Raw genomic sequence first — 22,030 nt, 5'->3', positions numbered from 1 at the left:
TTAATTTTTTGATTATAAAGCACATAACATATTGTTTATCATCAAGGTTATTTTAGTCGGTATTATATATATTATATGAAGGGATATCATATCTATTTATTAATCAATTTACTTAAAAAATGTCGTTTTTTTTAAATTACGGAAATAGGTTAAATTTTGAAATATTTATGGGAATAGGTCGATTTAGGTAAAATGCTTTCAATTGGAACTATTTTCAATGTTTTTAGGGGAAATTCAAAAAAAATGTTTTTAGTTGGAAGCACTTTCTGCATGTCACCAGTAAAACATTTCTAACTGGAAGCATTTTTCTAGATTTTCATTGAAACACTTTTAACTAAAAGCGTTTTTTTCCTATGTTATATTAGGTTTTCTAGTTGTTTAGGGTTTTTTAGTGTATTAAGGTTTAAGGTTAGGGTTTTGGGTTTTAAACTAAAATTTTTTAACATAATAATTGTAATTATCGAGGTTCGATATTTAAAATATTTATATTCACGCCAATCAATATATTCGAATTTTATTTTGCAAATCGATTAAAAATCGAAACTATTCAATTTGGATGCAGAACTAATTTTAAATGCTTATCTGGTGCATTATTTTTGACAAGTTGGGTTCTGAAAATATATCCCAAGAACTTTGGAATATCTGAAATGATTTTGAAAAAATACTCTGGATAGTGGGGGATGAAATTTGTAGAGAAAAAACGCTCTAAGCAAGATGCACTGTTAGCAAAGAATTAGAAGTGTGTCTCGATTGAAGCGCTTTGGCTGAGATGGCATTGAAAACGCTTCCAGCTAAACGTGGTTTTAATACTTCTGTTGATAGCTTGTCCTGCTTGGAGCGTTTTTTCTTTGCAAATTTCAACCTCCCAATATTCAGAGAATTTTTTCAGAATCAAATAAGATTCGGGTTATAAATGTAACATATTTTAGTTTTAGGTGGCATAAGTCGAAGAAATAAAATTAGAAAAAGTTTAGAAGAATAGAAGTTCACAAGGAAGGCATAAGTTGGAGCAGTGATACTATTTGTATCAAAGTAAGCATTAGTATTGATTTTTCATGTTAATATTTATTTGAAGCATTAAGTTTTTTGCATAATGTTTTTATTTTGAACTTCTCTCGACAAATAATTTGGTTAAAAATGAGTGGACAGATTAATGCTATTATTTATTACGACGGTAAGATCCGGACATCGAGAACAGCATGATTTTTTTATCGGAGAACACGGTACGGTTGGCTTTTAACCAGAACATAAAGTTACCAAAATTTCTGAAGAATTAGGTGAAAAATCGTCGGATACAGTCAAATGAGAGTATTGTTTATTAAGTATCAATTTTTTCCTTCGGTTGATCTCGTGACGCTTTCGATATCAAAGGTGCTAGGGGATTGGAGGTGATAGTGCAGACGCACATCGAGAATGGATCATCATTTCTCAAGTTATATATGAAATTTTCAAGGTCAGTGTAACAGCCCAAAATTTACCCTAGTCGGGAAGTGGTTTCGGGACCACAAAACCGAGTTATGAAGATAATTAATTGTTATATTCTATGTTTATTATGTGTGTACATGCATATGTGGAAGTTTCATGCCTTAATTTTGCCAATTGCATGAGGAATTATTAAATAGGGATCAACATGAGACATGGTGAAAAATGATAGGTTAATTTTAAAGGGGCTTATTAGTGCATATCAACACAAAGGTGGACTTGCATGTCAAATTGCCCAATTTTCCTTATAGTGGCCGGCCAAGGTGGGTTGATGATGGGCAAAATATTTGTTGAAATTGATATTGGGTTATGGGATTTAATAAATAAAAGAAAAGAATGAAAATGTGATGAAAAAAAAGGGGCTTCATTCTTGTCTTCTTGGCCGAATTGAAGGAAGGAATAGGGGCAAAGAACTTTCGGCCATTTGAATGTTTAATAAGGTTAGTATATTGTGTTAAAGTTGTGAAATTTTAGCTTGTTTTAGGTTAATTATCATGGTTCTTACTTAGACCATGCTAATTCTTTTTTAAAAAACTTTGATGGATGGATGGACCATTCGGCTATGGCTATTAAAGAAGTAATTTGATTATTTCCTTTAAGTTTTAATGGATAAAGAAACAAAAGGTTGTTGATGGAAGAAGTTAATGTGTTAAGAGATTATATGAAACTTATTCATGTTTATATTGTTATATGCATTGAAAATGGTTGATGATTTTGGAAGTGATTAGATTGAATCGGCCATGGTATATCCATAAACCCGATTTATGCTTGTTATGTGGTGGAAATTAAGGGTTAAATGTATGAAATTTGATGTATATTAACTATAGGTAATCACATACGTAAGGTCAAATTTAATTTGGTATATTCGGCCATATAGGTGTATATGTTTGTGATACTATTTTTGTTAACTCTTGATAACCGATTAAGGGAGTAATATTGGCTTATAAGGTTGAGTTGATTCATGATGTTGTATATTAGAATAAAAAATACTCAAGACTAGGTTACCATAATAGCGATAATGCATTCGGCCTTGAAGCATTAATCGAATATGGTTAAGGTTTTGATATTTTGAACAAGGATAATTGTGAAATGGAGTGAAAACCGTTAAATTATACATAAGTATCCAGCAAGAAAATTAAACTACTAAATGTGTTTATTATAGATCAAGACATCAAAGGGAGAGAATCAAGCAAAGGCAAAGAAAAGATCATCGAGTAGCCGAGTTGGAACCGTCTTACCCAACATAAAGTAAGTCATTAAGCATATAGTTGGTATTAATTCAAATGGTCATAACGTTTATGTAATGATGCTGAATGGAATGAATAAATATATATATATGCATGTACGTATGTGGTGATGAAAGTGTTGAATGAAAAGAAAAGAGGTGAGATGTATTGAGTTGTTGATCTCGGCACTAAATGTGCGGGTATAAACATTTATGACCATGAGATTGGCGCTAAGTGTGCGGGTTTAAATTGTGCAGCACTAAGTGTGCGAATTGAATATGTAGCACTAAGTGTGCGAGTTTGATGATGTAGCACTAAGTGTGCGAGTTGACTATGTAGCACTAAGTGTGCGAGTATGATTATGTAGCACTAAGTGTGCGAGTTGATTATATAGCACTGAGTGTGCGGACTTAATAAATATTCTTGAATCATTATGGACACTAAGTGTGCGACACTATTGAGTCGATCACGGATAGCGGATCGGGTAAGTATCTTGAGTTCATGGCTAATAGGTGCTATGTTTATATTTGGAGTTGAGCTTGGTAAGTTGAACCTATGTGACAAATATACTTGAAGTCACGTACATAAGATTTATCGTGGAATGGGTGAAAGGCCGTTTAGTTGTATGATTGTAATGAAAATAAAATGATTTATGAAAATGCCTTGAATATTCTATTGATGAGTATATGGAATGTGAATGCATGATTTGGTATGAGATTGAACCGATAGGTCGGAGGAACTATGGTATGGTTCGGTATGGATGGAGTAACTAGCCTCGTTCCATTTTGTTTCCTCTTGTGATAATGTTATTAATGGATGGTAGTGTATTGCTTATGACTTACTGAGTTATAAACTCACTCGGTGTTTCCTTGTCACCTATTCTAGGTTTCTTGGACTCATCTCCTTTTGCGTGGTCGGGCCGTCATCGAAGTCATCACACCGGATAGCAAGTTTTGGTACTTTCTTCTTAGTTGGCTTAGGAGAACATTTCGGCATGTATAGGCTATTATGTTGTGTTTGAACTTTGGTATGTAATCTTTTAGCCATGCGAAAATGGCATAAATGTTCGGTTGGGTTTGGATTCATAACGTTAGGTCGCAAATCTTGATAATTCGACCTTTTTATGCCATACGTCATGGTTGATTATTTTGGTGTTAAAATTCATGATATGGCAATAGTGTAGTAGGGGAAGTTTGACAATGATTAGCCTTCGGCATGGTTAGTCATGATCATAATTTGTGATATGCATGATGAATTATTAGTTAGATCAAGGAGTAAACACGAAGTGGGCATAGTTGCTTTCGTAACAGATGCTGGCAGCAGCAGTGACATGAGATTGAAAAATCACTAAAAATAGTAGGAGTGGAATTAATTGATGAATAAATTATGTAATCGAAGTTCGATGAGTCTATTTTCATATAGAAGTAACGAAAGGATCATATGGACAGTATGTTAAGAGATAATCAGGTTCTCGTGGGACAGGGCCAGAACGGTTTCTGGATTCCCTGCTCCGACTTCGGAAATTCATTATAAATTAACCAGAGATAATTAGGAGTCATACCATATATGTATAGATTCCTCTCTGAGTCTAGTTTCTATAGAAACAAACGGCATTAGTATGGAAGTTCTGTACAGGGAGATATCCAGGTCGTAATGCGCAAAGGTCAGTGTAGTCAACCCCAGTAACATGGGAGACTTTGACTAATAAACTGTACTAATTGGCCCGACCAAAAATTCTAGAAAAAAATATGTAGATGGGAATATGAGTCTAGTTTCAGGGAAAATTCACGGAACTGGATTTTGAGTTCCAGAGCTCAAGATATGATTTTTAAAGAGACTAGTACGCAGATTGACAGCTTGTCTGGAAAAATTTTAATAAGTGGTTTGAAGTCTGTTAACACCTCGTGTTCGACTCCGGCGATGGCCTCGGGTTCGGGGTGTTACATTTGATTGGTATCAGAGCTATGGTTTAGTCGGTTCTAGGACTACCATAGCACGTATGAGTCTAGCTATACATGCCGAATGTTAATGTTTAACTGTGTGATGACTTCTGACGGTTAAAATTTATGTTTTGATTAGCAAATGGATCCCGGTGTAGAAAGAATCTTAGCGGATGACGTTGAAAGTGTAGCGGCTGCTCCTGCACAAGGGACACCGCCTATTGAACCTCAGTCATCTGCGAATAATCAAGGTGAGGGGGCTAAACAAGCCTTCTTTACCATGATGAATGAGTGGGTCGCGCAGTATGCCCGAACCAATCCGGCTGTCCAACAATTCCCGAATTTGAATAATCCACCCCCGGAGCCAGTAATGCCATCAGTTACTGATCCTGTGAGGCTGAGTAAGCCACCTGTAGACTTGATTAGGAAGCGCGGGGCTGAGGAGTTCAGGGCCATAGTTACTGATGATGCTGAAAGGGCCGAGTTCTGGCTTGATAACACCGTTCGGGTGTTCGATGAACTGTCATGCACACCTGATGAATGTCTAAAGTGTGCTGTATCTTTGTTGCGAGACTCAGCCTACTATTGGTGGAGGACCTTGATTTCCATAGTCCCGAACGAATGAGTAACTTGGGACTTCTTTCAGACGGAATTTCGAAAGAAATATATTAGCCAACGGTTCATTGATCAAAAGCGTAAGGAATTCTTGGAACTCAAGCAAGGCCGTATGACAGTATCTGAATACGAACATGAATTCGTGAGACTCAGTAGGTATGCCCAGGAGTGTGTAGCTGATGAGGTTGCTATGTGCAAAAGATTCGAAGAAGGATTGAATGAAGATTTAAAGCTACTAATGGGTATTTTGGAAATAAAAGAATTCGTAACACTAGTCGAACGAGCCTGCAAGGCAGAAGAACTTGGAAAGGAGAAGAAGAAGGCTGAATTTGAAGCTAGAGACTATCGTAAAAGATCGATGGGTAAAGCTCCGTTCTCAGCTGTAAAGAAGTTCAAGGAGGACACTAATAAGTCGAGGACAACTGCGGGAATTTCCATCAGAGCAAAACCATCGACGGGCTCCCGAGCTACTTCGGTAGCTAGTGTGGGCAATAATCGTCTAGAGAAACCTGAATGTCCCCAATGCGGAAGACGACACCTAGGTGAATGTTGGGGTAAGTCTACTAACAGGGCCTGTTACGGATGCGGTTCGAAGGACCACTTCATTAGAGATTGCACGGAGCTTGATGAGAAGAATAAGATTCAAGGTGCAAGACCTAGTGGAGTGACAACTAGAGATAGACCACCGAGAATTTTGGGAGGTAGGGGTGGTAGTCAGAGAGGGGCCTCTGATACGGCTGTTCGAGCCGAGAACCGTACTCCTGCTAGAGCTTATGCCATCCGCGCACGAGAGGAGGCATCCTCCCCTGACGTCATCACTGGTACCTTCACTCTCTTTGATAATAATGTGATTGCATTGATTGACCCTGGCTCTACTCATTCATATTATGCGAAACCTTAGCATCCAGTAAGACTCTACCTGTTGAGTCTACAGAGTTCGTAATTCGAGTGTCAAACCTTTGGGTCAATGCGTATTTGTTGATAAAGTGTGTAAGAGATGCCCTCTAATAATCCGAGAATCCTGTTTTCGGGCCGATTTGATGCTTTTGCCGTTTGACGAATTTGATGTTATTCTTGGTTTGGATTGGTTGACCGCGCATGATGCGGTTGTGAATTGCAAAAGCAAGACTATTGATTTAAGGTGCGCAAATAACGAGATAATCCGAGTTGAGTCTGCGGACTTAAGGGGGTTGCCAGCTGTAATATCAGCAATGTTGGCCCAGAAATATGTGAGAAAAGGGTGCGAAGCATACCTTGCGTATGTACTTGATGACAAAGAGTTAGAAAAGAAACCCGAATCTGTGCCGGTGGTTTGTGAATACCCGGATGTTTTTCCTGAAGAGTTACCGGGTTTGCCACCTGTTCGGGAGATAAAGTTTGGTATTGAGCTTGTACCTGGAACTACGCCAATTTCGATAGCTCCGTATCGTATGGCACTAACCGAGTTAAAAGAGTTGAAAGCTCAGTTGCAAGAATTGACGGATAGAGGTTTCGCTCGACCAAGTTTCTCACCTTGGGGTGCACCAGTATTGTTCGTGAAAAAGAAGGACGGAACCATGAGGTTGTGCATTGACTATCGTCAACTGAATAAAGTGACGATAAAGAACAAATATCCGTTGCCGCGCATCGATGATTTGTTCGACCAACTGAAGGGAGCCTCAGTGTTCTCAAAAATAGATTTGAGATCGGGCTATTATCAGTTGCGAATTCGAGATTCGGACATACCCAAAACTGCTTTCAGAACGAGGTACGGTCACTACGAGTTCTTAGTGATGCCGTTTGGGCTCACTAATGCCCCTGCAGTATTTATGGATTTGATGAATCGGATCTTCAGACCATATTTGGATCGGTTCGTAGTTGTGTTCATTGATGACATCTTGGTCTATTCAAGAGATGAGATCGAACATGCTGAACACTTGAGATTAATGTTGCAAGTTTTGCGGGATAAGAAGTTATATGCTAAGTTCAGTAAGTGTGAGTTCTGGTTAAGAGAGGTTAGCTTCTTGGGTCATGTGGTATCCGCATCGGGTATTCGAGTTGACCCGAACAAAATCTCAGCCATACTTAACTGGAAACCTCCGAGAAATATTACTGAGGTTCGGAGCTTTTTGGGACTCGCCGGTTATTACCGACGATTTGTCAAAGGTTTCTCGATGATAGCCACACCAATGACGAAGCTACTTCAAAAGGATGCTAAGTTCGAATGGACGGAGAAATGTCAGAAAGGCTTCGATCAACTAAAAACTCATTTGACTGAAGCTCCAATTTTAGTGCAACCCGAATCAGGCAAAGAGTTTGTCATTTATAGTGACGCATCCCGACTCGGGTTGGGTTGCGTATTGATGCAAGAAGGTCGAGTTGTGGCCTATGCGTCGAGACAATTGAAGCCACACGAGAGAAATTATCCCACCCATGATCTCGAGCTAGCCGCCATCGTATTTGCTTTGAAAATATGGCGACATTATTTGTTTGGCGAAAAGTGCCATGTATTTTCGGATCACAAAAGTCTCAAATATTTGATGATTCAAAGAGACCTAAATCTGCGACAAAGACGTTGGCTTGAGTTGTTGAAAGATTACGAGCTTGCCATTGATTACCACCCGGGAAAGGCTAATGTGGTTGCGGACGCCTTAAGCCGGAAATCGCTGTTTGCTTTACGAGCGATGAATGTGCACTTGTCTGTTCTACCCGACAATGTGTTAGTAGCTGAATTAAAAGCCAAACCATTATTGATTCATCAAATTCGTGAAGCCCAGAAAGTTGATGATGAATTGGTTGCAAAACGGGCTGAGTGTGTTCCGAACAAGGAATCGGAGTTTCAAATGGATGATGATGATTGTTTGAGGTTCAGAAGTCATTTGTGTGTTCCAAGGAATTCGGAACTTATTTCGATGATTTTGAATGAGGCTCATAGTGGCCGAATGTCTATCCACCCGGGTAGTACTAAAATGTACAACGATCTGAAACGTCAATTTTGGTGGCCGGGCATGAAACGAGACATTTCGGAATTTGTTTTAAGGTGTTTAATATGTCAACAAGTGAAAGCGGAACATCAAGTGCCTTCGGGATTACTTCAGCCAATCATGATACCTGAATGGAAATGGGATCGAGTCACGATGGATTTTGTATCTGGGTTACCATTGTCGACGAGTAAGAAAGATGCGATTTGGGTTGTTGTCGATAGACTGACTAAGTCGGCTCACTTTATCCCTGTATGTACAGATTTTTCATTGGATAAACTAGCCGAATTGTATGTTTCTCAGATTGTGAGATTACATGGAGTACCTATTTCTATCGTGTCGGATAGAGATCCGAGATTCACCTCGCGATTTTGGAAGAAATTGCAAGAAGCTTTGGGTACCAAGCTGCATTTTAGCACCGCTTTTCATCCCCAAACCGATGGTCAATCCGAGCGGATAATTCAGATACTCGAGGATATGCTGAGATGCTGCATCCTTGAGTTTAGTGGTTCATGGGAACGGTATGTACCTTTGATTGAATTCGCTTACAACAATAGTTTTCAATCAAGTATTAAGATGGCACCTTACGAGGCTTTGTACGGTCGTAAATGCCGTACACCATTGTTTTGGACCGAGCTCGGTGAAAGTAAAGTTTTCGGAGTTGATTTGATTAAAGATGCCGAACAAAAAGTAAAGGTAATCCGCGAAAGTCTGAAGGCAGCCACAGATCGTCAGAAATCGTATGTGGATCTGAAACGAAAGGACATTGAATATCAGGTGGGGGATAAAGTGTTCCTTAAAGTTTCGCCTTGGAAAAAGGTACTTAGGTTTGGCCGTAAGGGCAAGTTGAGCCCGAGATTCATTGGGCCGTACGAAATCTTCGAACGAGTGGGGCCAGTTGCGTATAGATTGATTTTGCCCCCTGAGCTTGAAAAGATTCACGATGTCTTTCATGTTTCGATGCTTCAACGTTATCGATCTGATCCATCGCATATAATTAGCCCATCAGAGGTTGAAATTCAAGCCGATATGAGTTATGAAGAAGAACCGATACGTATCCTAGCTCGTGAAGTGAAGGAGTTGCGAAACAAAAGGGTTCCGTTAGTGAAGGTGTTATGGCTCAAACATGGGATCGAGGAAGCTACTTGGGAAACCGAGAGCTCGATGAAAGAACGATACCCAAACCTATTTACCGGTAAGATTTTCGGGGACGAAAATTTCTTAAGTGGGGGAGAGTTGTAACAGCCCAAAATTTACCCTAGTCGGGAAGTGGTTTCGGGACCACAAAACCGAGTTATGAAGATAATTAATTGTTATATTCTATGTTTATTATGTGTCTACATGCATATGTGGAAGTTTCATGCCTTAATTTTGCCAATTGCATGAGGAATTATTAAATAGGGATCAACATGAGACATGGTGAAAAATGATAGGTTAATTTTAAAGGGGCTTATTAGTGCATGTCAACACAAAGGTGGACTTGCATGTCAAATTGCCCAATTTTCCTTATAGTGGCCGGCCAAGGTGGGTTGATGATGGGCAAAATATTTGTTGAAATTGATATTGGGTTATGGGATTTAATAAATAAAAGAAAAGAATGAAAATGTGATGAAAAAAAAAAGGGGCTTCATTCTTGTCTTCTTGGCCGAATTGAAGGAAGGAATAGGGGCAAAGAACTTTCGGCCATTTGAATGTTTAATAAGGTTAGTATATTGTGTTAAAGTTGTGAAATTTTAGCTTGTTTTAGGTTAATTATCATGGTTCTTACTTAGACCATGCTAATTCTTTTTTAAAAAACTTTGATGGATGGATGGACCATTCGGCTATGGCTATTAAAGAAGGAATTTGATTATTTCCTTTAAGTTTTGATGGATAAAGAAACAAAAGGTTGTTGATGGAAGAAGTTAATGTGTTAAGAGATTATATGAAACTTATTCATGTTTATATATGTTATATGCATTGAAAATGGTTGATGATTTTGGAAGTGATTAGATTGAATCGGCCATGGTATATCCATAAACCCGATTTATGCTTGTTATGTGGTGGAAATTAAGGGTTAAATGTATGAAATTTGATGTATATTAACTATAGGTAATCACATACGTAAGGTCAAATTTAATTTGGTATATTCGGCCATATAGGTGTATATGTTTGTGATACTATTTTTGTTAACTCTTGATAACCGATTAGGGGAGTAATATTGGCTTATAAGGTTGAGTTGATTCATGATGTTGTATATTAGAATAAAAAATACTCAAGACTAGGTTACCATAATAGCGATAATGCATTCGGCCTTGAAGCATTAATCGAATATGGTTAAGGTTTTGATATTTTGAACAAGGATAATTGTGAAATGGAGTGAAAACCGTTAAATTATACATAAGTATCCAGCAAGAAAATTAAACTACTAAATGTGTTTATTATAGATCAAGACATCAAAGGGAGAGAATCAAGCAAAGGCAAAGAAAAGATCATCGAGTAGCCGAGTTGGAACCGTCTTACCCAACATAAAGTAAGTCATTAAGCATATAGTTGGTATTAATTCAAATGGTCATAACGTTTATGTAATGATGCTGAATGGAATGAATAAATATATATATATGCATGTACGTATGTGGTGATGAAAGTGTTGAATGAAAAGAAAAGAGGTGAGCTGTATTGAGTTGTTGATCTTGGCACTAAATGTGCGGGTATAAACATTTATGACCATGAGATTGGCGCTAAGTGTGCGGGTTTAAATTGTGCAGCACTAAGTGTGCGAATTGAATATGTAGCACTAAGTGTGCGAGTTTGACTATGTAGCACTAAGTGTGCGAGTTGACTATGTAGCACTAAGTGTGCGAGTATGATTATGTAGCACTAAGTGTGCGAGTTGATTATATAGCACTGAGTGTGCGGACTTAATAAATATTCTTGAATCATTATGGACACTAAGTGTGCGACACTATTGAGTCGATCACGGATAGCGGATCGGGTAAGTATCTTGAGTTCATGGCTAATAGGTGCTATGTTTATATTTGGAGTTGAGCTTGGTAAGTTGAACCTATGTGACAAATATACTTGAAGTCACGTACATAAGATTTATCGTGGAATGGGTGAAAGGCCGTTTAGTTGTATGATTGTAACGAAAATAAAATGATTTATGAAAATGCCTCGAATATTCTATTGATGAGTATATGGAATGTGAATGCATGATTTGGTATGAGATTGAACCGATAGGTCGGAGGAACTATGGTATGGTTCGGTATGGATGGAGTAACTAGCCTCGTTCCATTTTGTTTCCTCTTGTGATAATGTTATTAATGGATGGTAGTGTATTGCTTATGACTTACTGAGTTATAAACTCACTCGGTGTTTCCTTGTCACCTATTCTAGGTTTCTTGGACTCATCTCCTTTTGCGTGGTCGGGCCGTCATCGAAGTCATCACACCGGATAGCAAGTTTTGGTACTTTCTTCTTAGTTGGCTTAGGAGAACATTTCGGCATGTACAGGCTATTATGTTGTGTTTGAACTTTGGTATGTAATCTTTTAGCCATGCGAAAATGGCATAAATGTTCGGTTGGGTTTGGATTCATAACGTTAGGTCGCAAATCTTGATAATTCGACCTTTTTATGCCATACGTCATGGTTGATTATTTTGGTGTTAAAATTCATGATATGGCAATAGTGTAGTAGGGGGAAGTTTGACAATGATTAGCCTTTGGCATGGTTAGTCATGATCATAATTTGTGATATGCATGATGAATTATTAGTTAGATCAAGGAGTAAACACGAAGTGGGCATAGTTGCTTTCGTAACAGATGCTGGCAGCAGCAGTGACATGAGATTGAAAAATCACTAAAATAGTAGGAGTGGAATTAATTGATGAATAAATTATGTAATCGAAGTTCGATGAGTCTATTTTCATATAGAAGTAACGAAAGGATCATATGGACAGTATGTTAAGAGATAATCAGGTTCTCGTGGGACAGGGCCAGAACGGTTTCTGGATTCCCTGCTCCGACTTCGGAAATTCATTATAAATTAACCAGAGATAATTAGGAGTCATACCATATATGTATAGATTCCTCTCTGAGTCTAGTTTCTATAGAAACAAACGGCATTAGTATGGAAGTTCTGTACAGGGAGATATCCAGGTCGTAATGCGCAAAGGTCAGTGTAGTCGACCCCAGTAACATGGGAGACTTTGACTAATAAACTGTACTAATTGGCCTGACCAAAAATTCTAGAAAAAATATGTAGATGGAAATATGAGTCTAGTTTCAGGGAAAATTCACGGAACTGGATTTTGAGTTCCAGAGCTCAAGATATGATTTTTAAAGAGACTAGTACGCAGATTGACAGCTTGTCTGGAAAAATTTTAATAAGTGGTTTGAAGTCTGTTAACACCTCGTGTTCGACTCCAGCGACGGCCTCGGGTTCGGGGTGTTACAGTCAGATGAAGGCATTCGGTTGTCAACATCTGTTCCTGTTCGAGAGGCCAGAACGGTTGAAAATGTCGATAGTTTAACCTTTTTGTTAGAAAGTTTATGATATCCCATTATGATATTCCCATTATGTAAGGAAAGAGGGTAGCAGCTAAGGAATAGAGCAGAAACATAAGGAAGAAGGAGAAGCATTCAACCCTAGGCTTCGTAAGATATTGTAGCACTGGAGTTGAGGGTTGGATTGATAAAAGCTTCCTGAAGTTCTTCCTTCATCATCTTAGATGATTCCTGTGAATTCTAACTGTGGAAATATGTTGTTGAATGACACTTTAATTTTTTATTTTAATTTCCAACTCATGAGCTAATCTCGTCGAGTTGGATTTACTAGATGAATCTTTAGTTCCTTTAATGGCCAAGCATTATCTTGACTAGATTTACTGTTTCATTTGATTTGCACTATTTTAAAAATGTATGCATGCAATTTCTAGACATAGATAAATGTATGGTATGTACACAAACTTGGTTTAAATCTGAAAAGGTTAAATGAGTTGGATTGTGATAGAATGACACAAGCGAGTATTCGATAAAATACTCGTAGCACTTTAGCCATAGAGCTACGCTTTGTACAGACAAAGGAAGAAATAGTGCAAGGTATCCTTCTTAGGGCTTGTAGACATGCAAAGCCTTAGGTAGGGTAGCTTGAAGGCTGACTTCTGAAAGAAGTAAGATTACTTTAGATTTAATCTGAATAGTAGATTGGTTAAGATTTTTGCCATGGCATTATCGTGTTATAAGGAAACCTTCCCATTCAACAGCGTAGATCCGCTCAACTTTGTCTCCGTATCTTTGCCACAACATTTGAAGTTAGTTATTTGATTTTAATATTGCATACATGATTATTCCTGTACAAATTGTTATTTTGTTTTGCCACAGCCTGATTCATTAGTTTATAGTAATAGCTTAACCGAATTAACCATATTTGATCCTTGAGGAGATTATCTTACTTACTATTTTATTATTTGATTAGACGTGTACACTTGCATATATGCATATTATATTCACACGCGCCGTTGTCAAGGATTGGCAATTTGGTGAAATTTGGTTTTGCTATTTTCTTATATAATTCCATTAGTTTTATTTAACTTTGTTGTTTTTAATTTTTAAAGGTTTGCTATTAGTGTATAAGTAGAGGCATTCCTACTAACGAAGAGTATCCTTTTAACCCAGAGATTGAGAGAACTTTGAGAATGAGAAGAGAATTACAAGATATAGTTAGGATTGGAAATGATTTAGGTAGGGAAGATCCCTTACATTTGAATGGTCGGGATTTTGTTTTGCCTATCCCTCGTGTGGTGAATGATAGAGACAAACCCATTTAAGAGCATGTTGTGCCAATTTTTGAAGGTCTGAATTAATGAATAGTCATGCCACATATTCAAGTTCAGCAGTTTGAGTTGAAACCAGTAATATTTCAAAAGCTACAAACGGTATGAATTTTAGTGGATTGCCTACAAAAGATCTACGATTGCACTTAAGACTTTTCTTGAAAGTCTATGACTTATTTAGGCAACAGGGTGTTCCTAAAAACATCCTGCAACTTAAACTGTTTCCATATTCATTAAGAGATCGTGCCAGAGCATGGTTGAACACTTTGCCTTTAGGGACGTTGGCATATTGGAATAATCTTTGCCAAAAGTGTTTGCTATGGTATAATCCTTCAAATATGAATGCCAAGTTAAGGAATGATATCACATCTTTTCGGTAATTAGATGACAAGACGTTGTATGAAGCTTGGGAGCGATTCAAGGAATTACTTAGGAAGAGTTTGATGCATGGGTTCCAACACGAGACACAGAAATGTTTTATAATGGATTAATTGCGCATACAAGGATGGTAGTTGATACGTCTATGAATGCTTTGCTGTATAAATCATATAATGAAGTGTATGAGATTTTGGAATAGGGTGCCAAAAATAATTATCAATACCCTACTACGAGAGTGGGGAATGATAGAAGAGTTGTTAGCACAATAGAGCTTGATGCAATCACTTCATTAACAACTAAGGTATCATCTTTAGCTAATATGATCAAAACATTAAAGAGATCAACTATAGTTCAAAAGATGAAAACAACTGAGCTATTGCAACACCCCTTACCCATATTCGACGCCGGAACAGGGTACGAGGTGTTATCGGACATAAACTCACACAATCATACAAAATCGAGACATGAATTTCTGCCCAAATTTAAAACTTTTCATTCCCATGCATATCATCCCTTATATAGGCCCACGAGGCCCAAAACATAGATTGGGTGTGGTTCGGGACTAAATCGAGAACTTTTGGAACTTTAACTACAATTAAAAAATTTTCATGCTTTGGAGAGTCACACACCCATGAGGTAGGCTGTGTGGTCATACACACTCCCGTGTGGCTTGAAACACGTTCGTGTCTTTAGCCTGTGTAACTCTCTGTTTATGACGTCATGCACAACTTGGGGTCACACGGCCAAGTAACACATCCGTGTCTCGTCGCCGTGTCCTTCACATGGCTGAGACACACGGCCGTGTGGCCAAGAAAATGGCTATTTACCAAGCCATTTGCCACCCTTATTTGCACACTCAAATACACCCTTTCAATGGAACTTAATATGACACAATTAAGCTACCAACACAACCATAATCAAGACTTAAACATATCAAAACAATTATTTACTATTCATAATAAAACTATCCACTTGAGTCATAGTCACTAAATTATTTATATCTTGAGCTGTAGAATTCTAAATTAAGATCCACTTGATTTTCTCGAAACTAGACTCAAATATCTTCTTACCATAAAATTTTTAGAATCTATGGTTTAGCAAATAAGTACAGTTAATTCTTCAAATTTGTCCCTATTCTGCTAATTGATAGTTTCGACCTTTCTTCACTAAAGATTAATTGTCTCTTAGTACGGGATTCGGATGATGTTTCCGTTTGTCTTTCTTGAAAATAGACTCATTAAGAACTTAAACATATAAATTTGAACCCACAAGTATTTTTATACAATTTTTAATGATTTTCCAAATTCAGAACAAGGGAACCCGAAATCATTCTGACTTTATCTCACAAAAATTCAAATATCTCATAAAATGAAATTCTTTTGCTTACACCGTTTATTCTATGCAAAACTAAACTCAATAGGATTTAATATTCAACCTCGAATTTGATTTCCACAATTTTTTGTAATTTTTCAAAGTTATATTACTGCTGCTGTCCAAAACTGGTTTAATGCTAATTTTACTGTTTCATGATTTCTTTGTATTAACTTTCATTTAGACATACCAAACACCAAAGCATATCCAAAACTAGCCATTCCAATAGCTAGTTATTATCGAATATTTACGTGGCATTCATTGGCCAATATAAGCCAATTTACATGGCTACACGTTACATCAAAACTTTAACCATCACAAGCTAATATATTTAGCCAAATAGTAATGATTCATACACCAAATGACTAAGTCCTTATACATGCCATAAACTTAAGAGGTTTGTATTCACTTTTACCTCACAATGGTAGCTTGATAGTGTGATAACATCTTCAGCGATCTCAAACTCGAGCTAGCTTATTAACCCCATGAGACATGGGAAAGGAAAGGGGAGTAAGCTTCAAAGCTTAGTAAGTTCATATGCAAACAAGAACAACTATTAGCATTTATTTACTTTATCCATCCATGATGATACTATTATTACAATTTGCATTAAATCCCATGATTACCACTTACTCATTCATAATGCTTACTCTTTTATCTTACACACACTAATTATATTATCTTGTCATTAGGCTAGCAACCATAATCTCCTCATTATAGCATATCACATTATTAACAAGTTATTTCAATTTGCTTAACAACACGCACATCATTTACGAGTAATCATAATTTCAACATATAGCTTAAAAATCTTTCACATATCTATTGAATCACAACTTAAGTATATACATCGTACTATATCCGAAATCAATTAGCTCATAAGCTAACACATGATTATTTTCAAATCTTATCATACATCCATTTATCATAATTGTAGATCAATAGTCACATGACTATCAATATTTCACAAGCATAACTTTCTGGTTTGCATTCTTACCACATATTCATAGTATACTGAGACCTTTACTTATGGGTTATAAGTACATACATATACTAACTTGTAGCACAGTCTCATATTTCCTCATCATTGACTTACTTGTCACATAATTTATTGATTTATGCGTTGAACAGTTGGAATACTATCGGATACACTGAAAGCTTGCACATAGTGTCTCATACGTAGCCACTTGCTACCTCATATCACATATCACACATTGCTCGCTCTCAAGCTAATCATGTGCCTGCTCACACAAGCTGACAATCAAGATGTAAATACACGGGCTGCTCATACAAGCTAATAGGTACACGCAACACATACCGGGCTACCCAGCCACCGGTAGAACGTACAAGACCAGCTCCCGGATTTACATAGTCACATATACACATAATCTCATAAGTTCATAATCACATAGATCCTAGTGACATGTCACTTGTATCCTAAACTATTCCTAAGGTTCAAACGGGATTTTCTCGATGTCTCATATTTGTCGAACTCGTTCACATGTCATTCTCATTGACCATGTTAACACTCATTATAATAATTAAACATAGAAATTCATACATTAATTAAACATTAAAACATGATACAACATTGTATTATTTACACATGAACTTACCTCGACACCAAAAATGGCAAAGAGGGACCTAATCGTCAATTACTCATTTTTCCTCGTTCTAGGCTTGAATCTCATTTTCTTTGATCTATAATATCACATTTAGCTTATTTATTAGTCAGATTATTCATTGTGACCCAAAAATTATTTTATGGAAAAATTATGTTTTTGCCTCAAAATTTTATCATATTTAGACATTTGCCTATAGGCTCGTAAAATGATTTCCATTCAATTTATTCATACTTTAAGCCTAGCTGAACCATTTTCATAACTATAATAGCCAAAAAATTTCACTAGAAGACACTTTTATTACGTATTTTGTAACTTTTACGAGTTAGTCCTTTTAAGTATTTTCACCGAAAATCACTTAGCAAAAGTTGTTTCTCCAACTATAAACATGCATAATCTACCATTAAATATCAAAATGCATAAATTTCTAACATGGGTCAAACCCTAGACCTTCATCATAACTCAAATAAATGGTAGAAATAGGTAGATTTTGTTATGAGGATTTTAAAAATGTAAAAATCATTAAAAACGGGGCTAGAACGGATTTACAATCGAGCTTGGAAGCTTGAAAAACCCTAGCCATGGTTTCTTCATGTAAAACTCGGCTAAGGAAGAAGATAGACAAGGAATTTTGGCTTTTATTTTGTTTTTAATTCATTTTAATTACTAAATGACCAAAATGTCCTTAACTTAAAAATATTCTATTTCACCTATTTCATGTCTATTTTTTTCCAAAAAATTAACCAATGGTATAATTACCATTTAAGGACCTCCAATTTAAAATTTTATAGCAATTAGACACCTCTAGCTTCTAGAACTCAAGTTTTGCACTTTTTACAATTTAATTCTTTTGACTAAATTGAGTGCCTAAACATCGAAAATTTCAAACGAAATTTCTACAAGATTATTTCGTGAAATTGTACACCACAAAAATACAATAAAAATAAATTTTTATCGTCAAATTTGTGGTCCCGAAACTACTATTCTGACTAGGCCCAAAATCGAGCTGTTACAACTTTCCTCACTGTAGGATTTTTGTCCCCAAAAATCTTACCAAAAGACGAAAATCTTACCAGAAGAAATTTCTTTCAAATCTCATGAACCACTTTCACTAATTTCCCAGAATCACAAATCATATCAACCGCGCATATCTCTTTCTAATCACCTTGAACTTTAACACAAAGTGTCAGAGCATATCGTCAAAGTTTTGAATTACTCTCTTAGACTTACCACTAATTTACAAATGTATTACCATGCCAAGATGCAATTGCATACTCATAATTTCCTGTAGCTTTTTCCAAAATTGGGATATAGTCGTCAGATCTCAATCCAAAATAGTGGCGATTGGCACTTTATGAGAGCTAACAACCTCAAAAGTGTAACAGTCCGATTTAGACCCTAATCAGAATAGTAGTTTTGGGATCACAAATTCGAGTCAGAAAAATGTTTAAATATTATTTTTTGTGTTTTATGATGTGTGAATTAGCATGTGTGAAAGTCTCGTATGAAAATTTGAATGTTTGTGTGCTTAATTTAGAGAAAGGACCTAATCGCGTAAAATGTAAAAGTTGCCTGCTATATGTTAAAAGTGCCTAATTAATTTGGATTTATTTATGAGAGGTCCTGATGTGGCAATTATTCCATTTACATGGTTAATGGACATATGTGGCCTTATTAGAAATGATTTTTATATGTATTAATAAATGGCAAATTTGGTATTTGATTAATAATATAAGTTAAATAAAAAAAAGCTTAAAATAAACTCATTTTCTCATGTTCATCAACCAAAAATCATACATAAAAGAAAAGAAAAAGATAGCTAGGGTTCGGTCATTGAATTTCTTGATTAAGGTATGGATTTTGTTCGGTTTTTGATTGTTTTTACGTTCTTGTAATTGTTGCTTTGTATATTATCAAAATCATGCCTTAATTTTTTATTTTGTTGATAATTTTGAAATATTCCATGGATAAATTCATGAGCTTTGTGATGTTATATGTTGAAATATGAAAGTTTCATGTTGGGTTTACATGTTTTGTCTTTGGATTTTTGGGCTAAATTGTAAAAATGTTATTTCAAGGGACTAAAATGTGAAATAAATGAAATGTGTGGACTTGTATAAGAGCTATGAAAATTCGGCTAAGCTTTTGTATAAGCAAACTTTGTGTACTTTTGATTTTGTGAATCAGGACTAAAGTGTCGAAATGTGAAAATCTGAGGGCTAGTTTGCAATTTGCCTTAATTGTGTGTATATGAATTGGTTTGAATGATTTAGTGAATAAAAGGGTTAATTTTGAATACATATAGATCAAGAAAAGAAGAATTCGAATTTAGACCTAGGGAAGTCGAAGGTTATTGAGTAAACAATCCAAATTGACAACTCCGAGTACGAGGTAAGTTTGTACGTAAAACATGATGTTATAAGTATGTTTTGATGCTTAGTTTATACATAGATTGTATATACATTTAGTTTGGATGAATATGATGATAAATCAATGGTATTTGGTACTAAGTGTACGATTTAAACTAGCTTCGGCTATATGAGGCACTAAGTGTGTGATACTGAGATAGCTTCGGTTAATTGAGAAAGCACTAAGTGTGAAAAATTATTATAGCTTCGGCTAATCTTTAAAGAACTAAGTTTGTGGATGTTTAAAGCATTGGTAATCTTCAAAAAGTCTTAAAATATCCGAAGAATAGGTGAGAATGAAAATGAATGAATACGGGAATGTTCAGGTAAGTTTAATACCTATGTGATAGATGGTATTATGCATATAAAGTTTATTGAATTGGTGTAAACATATGGATGATGTTGGCATGAAATTGATAGATGAGTTGAGAATTTATAAGTACTTATGTGTTGATGTTTCATATTTTATATACAGCTGATGATTATGGTACGAACTTACTAAGCTTTTGAAAGCTTACTTTGTGTATGTGTTTGCATTATTTTATAGATATCAAAGCTACTGTGAGCTGGGGGATCGTCAAGGATTATCACCACACTATCAAATCTAATTTTGGTACTTTGAAAATGTATATATTAAAGTATGGCATGTATAGACTAGAAGTTGTGGGATTATGTTTTGTGATGTATATATATTTAGCCATGTGATATGGCTTGGTATGGTTGTGGATGTGTCATGGTTTTGGTATAAGATATGTGATGCAATATAATATATTTGATATATTTTAGTTGAACAAAAGAAATGGTAAATTTTGGTAAGTTTTGGCTAGTTTTAGCATGAAATTGAATGATGTATAGAAAGAAATGTTTTGACAAGCTTCTGACTTATGTTTTGATATAGATAGGTAAGGCTTATGAGTATGTATTTGATTGGAATTGATATGTCACGAGTGACTTATGTTTTGGTTTGGAATTTGGCTGAATTGGCTGTGCATATATGCTTATTTCTTTGCTAGTAAGTTGACCCAAATTGGGGTGGCAAAATGGCTATTCAAATGGCCTATTTTTATCCATACGGGCAGAGGCACGGGCGTGTGTCTCAGCCATGTGCGACACACGGTCACGTTTCAGGGTTGTGTGTCCCTTGGGGTACCCTACGAATTAAAGGCAGTATACCCTCCAGTTTTGACACGGCCTAGACATACGGGCGTGTCTATTGGTCGTGTGTGGCACACGAGTTAGCACACGGGCTTGTGGTCAGCCGTGTGACCCAAGTCAGTAGCCTCCCTAATTTTCACACGGCCCAACACAAGGGCGTGTCTTGTGGCCGTGTGGACAAGTCAGTATGTATGTCCTGTTTTGACACGGTCTAGACATACGGGCATGTCTAAAGCCATGTGAGGCACACGACCTGTTCACATGAGTGTGTGACCTGTACAACTTTGAAAAAAATGTTTAAGTTTAAAAAAATTTTGTATGCATTTGGTTTAGTCTCGACCCCTTTCTAAAGCATGTTTAAGGTCCCGTTGACCTATGTAAGGGACTCTGTAATGATATATGAATATGTTTGAATGATGCTTGTGAAATTATTTGTGAAATGTTCCGATTTGTCTGGTAATGCCTCTTAACCTTAGTTTGGTGGCGGATATGGGTTAGGGGTGTTACAAGAAGCATATAACTTGACCGATCTTTCAAATGAGAAACCCTATCACCAAAACATCCATTTTAAATAACTACAAATTTTTATTACTCTCAGAATTAACCAACGAGCTATTACTGAGCCTCGTACAAAATTTTGTTGCATAAGCTCTGAATTCTTCGGTACACAAATCCTATCTCGGAATAGTAATAACATCAATCAGGTTCAACCTGAAGTTCAGAATCGAAATTCGATCCTCGTTGTACACATTTAGGTTATCACTCACTAACACAATTCTAAAATTCTCAAACTTGCAAAGAAAACATCATTTTAGCTTTTTTTTGTTAAAAAATAAAAGCAGACCATCATCAAATAAGATCAACCCCGTAACCAGAACTCACAAAAATAAATAAATAAAGATTTTCCATTTAGGCATCTGTAACTATAACTGCTTTCTCATAGATTAATCAATAACTACTCACGATTTTTCAATAGCTCAAGTCTGTAACACTATCTTAACTTCAGATCTTTCTATGACATTCGATACTTTAATTCTTAAAATCAGGAAACATGTGGCAC

The sequence above is a fragment of the Gossypium hirsutum genome, chromosome A12 (assembly GCF_007990345.1).
Source record: "Gossypium hirsutum isolate 1008001.06 chromosome A12, Gossypium_hirsutum_v2.1, whole genome shotgun sequence".
NCBI lineage: Eukaryota > Viridiplantae > Streptophyta > Magnoliopsida > Malvales > Malvaceae > Gossypium > Gossypium hirsutum.
The sequence above is the reverse complement of the archived record's forward strand: the minus strand, read 5'-3'. Positions refer to the sequence as shown.